We start from the raw sequence: 7,473 nt of genomic DNA, 5'->3' as shown, positions 1-7,473 counted from the left end.
TTCCTTCTGGGCCAGGGGCGGGCAAGGGGGTGGGGGCCTGAGCAGGCAGAGACTGGACCTTTGTTCCCTCGCTGCCCTCGGCCAGGGCTGGGGAAGCCCGCGGGTACTGGGCGGGGGGCTGGGCCCTCGACAGGCCGAGTAAGTGCCTGGCAGTGCCACCGTGCCCAAGCACAGGCTCGGGGGTGGGAGCCGCAGTCTCCTCCTGAGCTGGCCCCTCCAACCGAGCACTGAGGGACTTTACCTCCTATGCAGCCTTAGGCCAGGTGGCCTCTGACCCTCGGTGTCCTCACCTGTAGAAACTCCCACCTCACTACCATGCCTGGCTGAGGTTCCCTGCAGCTTCCTTCTGGTGGGGGCAGAGGGATAGGTCATGGCTGGGTGGCTGGAGCCCCGGGTCCTTGCTCTGACCTTGGTCTAGGTCATGCTAGACTGCTGTCCCCGCCCTGGGTCCCAGGTTCCTGCCTCATGGTCCCTCACTCTGAGCCCCTGTTCTTCCCCCTTGTTTTGGTCGTGCTGTTCCCCCCCACGGGCCCTGTCCATCCCAGGCCATCTTTGGCTGAGGCCTTGGATGCCAGTGGGGCTCGAGGACACCTGGCTCTCGGCTGCCTCTGCTTCATCTCTGTGCCCTCAGTCCCATCTCTTTCCTCCTGACCCTCCTTCTGCCTCCCTTTGGGTCCCCGTTTCTGTCTCCATCTCAGCCCAGGCCCCCAGGACCCCCTCACCCACTTCTTAGCCACTGCTTAGCATTCTCATGGGAGGAGGATCTGAGCCACTCATTCAGTCACTCACTCACTTGCACATTCATCCAGCAGCCATTTCCTGTGCCGACTGGGCTGTCCCAGTAGTGGGAACATGCCCGAGGGAAGTTCAGTGATGTCAGACTGGGTGGCAGGATAATGGGGCCCTCAACTTGTCCTCTGATAAATGAATCAGGTGCAACAGCAAGAGTGACTAAGGCTGGACACGAGAAAGAACTTGTAGCACTGTGGAGGAGTCACCCTGAAGGGGGTCTGACAAGGACACCACAAAAGAGATGAACATTTCCCTAGAGTGGTCCTGCTCCGAGCCCGGGGGAGGGGGAGGCTGCCCTCAGGAGAGGGGCCACCTCCACAGGACCCCTCCCCAGAGTGCAAACATAGTCATCCCTGATGAATGGGGCAGGGCGGGGACAGGCAGCAAGCCTGTGCTGGAACCTGCTCCCACCCCTGCTGCCGCCACCACCTGGTACACGCAGGCCTGCCCCTGGATACTATGTGTGCAGTGGGCAGACCCTCTGCCTCAGCACGGATGTGGCCGGGAACACTGGCACCCACACCCAAACCCTTAACAGAAGCCAGAGACGCTGAGTAGAAGCAAGGCCTCCCCACCCTGCTGCCCTGAGACTTTTCACACAGGTCCTGCCTCCCCCATCGGGCTGGGAGCCTTCTCCCTCTGGCCACGCGAAGGACCAGATACACGAGTGCACACACACTGCCCCCTCATTCTTCAGACAAGACAAGCCCAAGCAGGTCTCACAGTGATGGAGGAGCCGCCTGCCTCTTGACTCCAGCCTCCTCTCATCAGGGTGTGGCCCTGTGAGGTCATCCCTTCCCAGGCAAGGCCATTAAAGACCATCATTAGCAACTCCCCAGAGGTAAGATGAGGCCTCAGAGCCATTGTCTCTGGCTGGGCCAGATGAGCCCTGACAGGCAACAGGGGACTCCAGCCCCTGCCCAACCCCCTTTGCTCAGAAAGGCAGCCCCCTTCCCAGGTCTGCTCCATCGCATACCTCCAGGGGGCATCATCTACCTTGTGGCTTCTGTGCATCTGTAGGATCTCCATCCACCCCTCTACAGCCACACCTCCTCCTCCAGTCCCAGGGCCCTTCCATCCCTGCTGCAAGTAAAGAGGGGCTGCAGCCCCTTCTTCAGGGCTGGATGGGCCAGCAGGGGGGTGGAGGGGGGTGGTCCAGAGGACAGGGGAGCCCCTAAATAGCTTTAAGCCCATCGCTGTCACTAGACATGACAGTTATAGTTGTCACTATAGACAGTTATAGTTAAGTTATAGTTGTCACTAGAAAGATCCCCCAGAACGTAAGTTGGTGCAGTCACTGTGGAAAACAGTATGGAGGTTCCTCAGAAAACTAAAAATAGAACTACCATATGATCCATCATTCCTACCCCTGGGCATATATCCAGACAAAACTAGAATTCAAAAAGATACATGCACCTCTATGTTCACAGCAGCACTATTCACAATAGTCAACACATGGAAACAACCTAAATGTCCAACAACAGGTGAATGGATAAAGAAGATGTAGTACATATACATAATGGAATACTACTCAGCCATAAAAAAGAATGAAATAATGCCATTTGCAGCAACATGGACACAACTAGAGATCATCATACTAAATGAAGTAATTCAGACAAAGAAAGACAAATACCATATGGTATCACTTATATGTGGAATCTAAGATATGGCACAAATGAACCTATCTATGAAACAGAATCACGGACACAGAGAACAGACTGGAGGTTGCCAAGGGAGAGGGGGTTGGAGGAGGGATGGAGTGGGGGTTTGGGGTTAGCAGATGTAAGCTTTTATAGAGAGAGTGGATAAACAACAGGTCCTACTGTATAGCACAGAGAACTGTATTCAATATCCTATGATAAACCATAATGGAAAAGAATATTAAAAAAAAGAATGTATATATAACAATCACTTTGCTGTACAGCAGAAATTAACATAGCAGTGTAAATCAACAATGCTTCAATTTTAAAAATATTGATTAAAAAATTAAAAAACACTAGTTTCTGAGTGGTGAACAGGCTGAGGGGCAAGTGTTCAGGACAGGGGACGTTGAGGAGGCTAGCATGGTCACAGTGGGTGGTGGGGACTGGACCATTGTAGCATGGGAGGAGAGGCGGAGAGAAGGACGCAACCGCAGGACCAGCAGCACTTGAGCCTCATGGGAGGCAGCACCCATGGTGTGAACACAGGGTCCCAGTGTAACTTGGCAGGACCCTATGGGGCCTTCCTGGGACAGACCCCTCCTCCATATCCTCTGCTGTAGGCCCTCTCTGAAGTACCCAGATAGCTTTGCACAGTGGCAGTATTGTAGCCAATGAGGTTTATCTGAGGCGCGATTATTGCTAATTGAAGTACCCAGATAATGGTATCTGATGCACATTTCGAGTTCTTTTACAGATATGAAAACCATGTCCTGGCTATTGTAAATAGAGCTGCAGTGAACACTGTGGTACATGATTCTTTTTGAATTATGGTTTTCTCAGGGTATATGCCCAGTAGTGGGATTGCTGGGTCGTATGGTAGTTCTATTTTTAGTTTTTTAAGGAACCTCCATACTGTTCTCCATAGCGGTTCTATCAATTTACATTCCCACCAGTGCGAGTCCCTCTGGCTTTACATGATGAACTCGTTTAATCCTCCCTGAAGCCCTAGGAGGGGGGTGCTGATTGTCCCCAGGGGGCAGGCGAGGAAAGCAAGTTGAGAAGGGTCTGCACTGGGGTCTGGGTGCACGTCTGGCTGACTCTGGAATACTTGCTCTTGTCATAGTGAAGAACAAATCTGCCTCCGTATTGGACCTGTTTCTTTTACTCTAACCTTTGACTTCTATTACTTTTGCTACAAGTTAAGAATGTTGCCTGTAGCCTGAAATATATAGGACAGCCCATTCTCAAGGCTCTGACTTTCAAAGGTATAACACTTTTCCATTCATGTAGAGATAAAAGGTTGCAGAACAGAGAATAACATTTGTCTTGTTGGAGGTTTACAGGAACCTGGGCTAAGTGGACAGACTCAAGAAGGAAGGATTCTGACACCAAGAAGTTTGCACCAACCAACCACACCCCCTCCCCCTTTTAACACGAAAGAAGCCTGAATTCCAACTCTGGTAAGGTGGTTCTTTGGGACATTAGTCCACTATCTTCTCAGTATGCTGGCTTTCTCAATAAAGTCGTTATTCCTTGCCCCAACAACTTGTCTCTCGATTTACTGGCCTGTCATGCAGTGAGCAGTACAAGCTTGGACTCATTAACACTCTCAAATATCCCAGGCTTGAGAGGTCCATGGTGGCTTTGGGGTCTTTGACCCCTCCCAATCCCAACACCACCTGGGCTCCCACCGGTGCCAACCCTAGGAGCAGCATCTTGAGGGACGGAGCCTGTAACCCCCTTTCTGAAGGGATTACAATTCATCTGTGGGTTCCCTGGGCCAGGCTGGGCAGGGGAGGCAGAGGAGGAGAGCTGGCATCACCTCGGGAGGCTTGGGAGGGAGTGTTGAGTCCAGGCTGTCCCAGATTGCAAAGGCTGGAGGGGCAGAGACTCAGGGACACCCAATTCTAAAAGGTAAGGTGTCAGGGAGGCTTCCCAGAGAAGGGGACATCTTGTGGTAAAGATGGAGCTTCTGCTGTTCCTGCCTCCAGGCCTTTGCCCCTGCTATTTCCTCCCCTTGAATACTCTTCATCACCCACCGCTCCTGTCAAATGGCTACCTCTGCCTACTCTTTCCCTGAGCTTGGCTCAAATGCCTCCTCCTCCAGGAAGTCCTTCAAGCCTCTTCCCCCAGCTGAGGTTCTGGCACCTCCTCTGGCTCCCATGGCCCTCTGTGCAGCCCCATTCCCTGGAGGCTTTGCTTGTCAGGACGCTGGGTCCAGCTGGGCATCATCATCCCTCTGGCCACTGTCTGAGGCACCTCTGGGAACTTGCCCACAGCTCTGGATGTCAGGCCTGTGTGACCTGCGCACACAGAGATGTTGCATGTGTCCCCAGAGTACACGTCCTCACGTGTCCAGGTGTTGCTGATTCTGCATCTGCCTCTGGAAATGCTGAGGAGGTGGGACTGACAGGATCTCTGGCCTCTGCAGCCCCTGTTCTCCCTGCCTCTGTGCCCACCATGGTCGCCTGCCCTCCCCTCTAGTTCCAGCCAGAGCTCCTGTTTATAAATATCTGCCACTACATTGGCTAAGTGGAGGGGTCTGGAGGCCACACTAATTGATTAATTAAACCCTCTCGGTTAATTAGCTCCGTCCCTCCAGGGAAAGAAGCCTAGAGCTGGAGCCAAAGCCTCCTCTGGGTTGGGGGAGGGTTTAATTAGCCTGGGTCAGGCTGAGCCTGATGCCAGCTGCTGGGGGCAGTGGAGAGACGGGGAGGAGTTCTGGGCACTGGAGCCAGCGGGGCCACCTGGGGTGGGGATAAGGGGCCTCCAGCTTGAGCCTGAACCAGCCATGGATCACCCTGCCCAGCCTCCTGGCTCTTCACCTGAGCCGCAGAGGCCAGGGGCAGTTGGACCTGGAGGAGGAGGGGAGAGGTGCACCGCAGGGGGCAGGACCTGTGGGAGCAAAGGAGTGGAGGCTGACCCCCGGAAGATAAAAGGGCCTTTACTTGGTTAGCATCCCCACACGGGCTGAGGGAGACTCCAGTCTCTACAAAAGGGCCTCTCACTCTTGGCTGCTATAGCACAGTGAGGGCCTTGAATGCCAGCACAAGAACTGAAACTTTCTCTGGATGTGGGAGGACACGGCAGGTTTGAAGCCAAGGAGGGACCTGATCAGGTTTGGGTTTTGGAAAGATCGTGGTCTGGGGTGGGGGATGGATTGCTCAGGCGAGAATGGATTAGAGGGGCAGGAAACGGGTGGGAGCTGGCAAAGAGGGAGCTTCAGGTGTCCAGAGAGAGTGGAGGTCCATCAGGTGTGGGGACTTGTGGGGAGGTAGGTCTAGCCTGGGTGTTAACAGACTAGCTAATGCTGTGTGGCCTAGGGCCACCCAGTTCCCTTCTCTGGGCCTCTCTCCCCTAATCTGCAAGGTTCAGGGTGGGGTCCCCGAAGGCCAGAGCCTTGGGATGTGAAGTCAGGCATGTTTCCTCGCCCCAGGACAAAATACCTGCTTTCCCCGCAAGCTCTCCTGGCACCCAGGCATCCTGCCCAGCAGGGTTCACGTGCATGAAGAGCAGAGCCCAGCCCCCAACACTGTAACATCATGGTTCCAGACCAGAGGAGAGAGGGGGAGGGAGGGGGAGGGAGGGGGACACCTTTGCTGGGTACCTGTGGCTCCGGATGGCCCCAGGGAGGGAGCTGGCCATGGGTAGGAGGCCGGGAGCCCAGGACACCATGAGTGACACAGCAGCAGGCAGGGCGGCAGCCTTGGCAGGAAGCCGACCCTGGGCCGGTCCTCCAGCTCCCTGAGTGGCTGCCCAAGTGGGAACAATGACCCTTTCACGTCACGCCTCCTCCAGTCACAGAAACTTTGGCGCCGTGGGACAAAGGGGCCATTTCATCATTGTTGGGCTGCATCAACAGCCCTCCGGCCTGAGCCCTGTTGCCCCCACCCAGCCCAGACCCCGGGCAGGGAGGCTGGCTGCCCAGCCCGGCCAGAGCCCAGCACTTTCTCCCGGTTCGGCCCAGCCACATCCATCCGGAGACCCTCCTCGCCTTCCTTACCTTTTGGGCTCAGCAAAAGCTGCGCCAGAGCCACGCTCTAAGGACCTACGAGGACAGCAGGCTCTGCCCCCATCCTTCCCTTCCTGAGTCCTGGTCTTCCTATCTGTGGGAAGGGGGCTGGGTGAGATGATCTGCTACCCTGACCCTGAGGGGTAAAACTTTCTGCTTCTGCTCCTGCCCTCAGCCAGCACCCAGCCCCTAGTGAGAGCACCAAAGTGGGGAGGAGCCCCTGGCCCATGGAGTGGAGAACGCAGAGGAGGTCTCTTGGTCTGAGTCCTCACCAGGCGCCTGCTTAGCCTCTGCTCGCAGTGACCTTCTGTGGTGGGAGCTAGCTGAAGGCCACTTCTGTTCATCCTTGAGCTAGCCTCCCCCCCAAGAGCACTTGGCCAAGAGGCCAGGGGGGCCAGGGCTCTACCCAGGACAGACTCTCCCCACACACAGCCCTGTCTTCTGCCTCCTTTTGTTAGGGACTGGGGAATTGGAGCCCTGAGCCGGCAGGCTTCCTCCCTTCTCCACTTGGCCAGCGTTTGCTGGGGCTTCCTAAGAGGGAAAGCAGTGGAGCCTTAGGGAAGAGGTCCCAGTCTGGGGATCAAGACAGAAACTGCACCTCCTACCCCCTGAGGTCAGAGCTGTCTCAGACAGAAGCCCGAGAATCCAGACATCAGGGGCCCCAGGCACAGCCTCAGAAGCAGGGCTGTGGGACAGGGTGGTGGCCTTGTGGCGGGTGCCCACAGGCAGCCATGGTGTTGGTAACTCATCCCCCAGTGGAGTGCATGGGGGCTCCAATTGCTGGGGGCCACCAGAGGGTGGGGAGGCAGGTAGCTCAGCCAAGGCCAGAGGGCTTGGGGGGTCACCCCTGGGGACGTCTGCGTGACATAAACCATTCAAGCAGCCAGTCTGGGACTGGAACGCCCCTTCTGCTCAAGGAGGAGATAGGCTCTACCCTGGTGGGCTCCTTCCCCAGGACCCAAGAGTGGGACAAACAGGGAGGGTGGGTTCCTGATGCTGGGGCGGGAGAAAGTCAGGGGCACGTGG

At 55.8% G+C, this 7,473-nt stretch overlaps 1 long non-coding RNA gene and 1 pseudogene across 7 annotated transcripts in view; one reads left to right on the top strand and one right to left on the bottom strand.

Annotated features, from left to right (window-relative positions):
• Positions 1–7,473, bottom strand: part of LOC112400528 (uncharacterized) — a 74,288-nt gene that overhangs the window by 2,998 nt on the left and 63,817 nt on the right. The gene's annotated exons all lie outside the window — the stretch shown is intronic.
• LOC112400644 (uncharacterized) lies at positions 3,078–3,275 on the top strand (annotated as a pseudogene).

Source organism: Neophocaena asiaeorientalis, unplaced genomic scaffold (genome assembly GCF_003031525.2).
Source record: "Neophocaena asiaeorientalis asiaeorientalis breed wild unplaced genomic scaffold, Neophocaena_asiaeorientalis_V1.1 scaffold251, whole genome shotgun sequence".
Lineage (NCBI taxonomy): Eukaryota > Metazoa > Chordata > Mammalia > Artiodactyla > Phocoenidae > Neophocaena > Neophocaena asiaeorientalis.
This window is presented reverse-complemented; position numbering and strand designations above follow the sequence as displayed.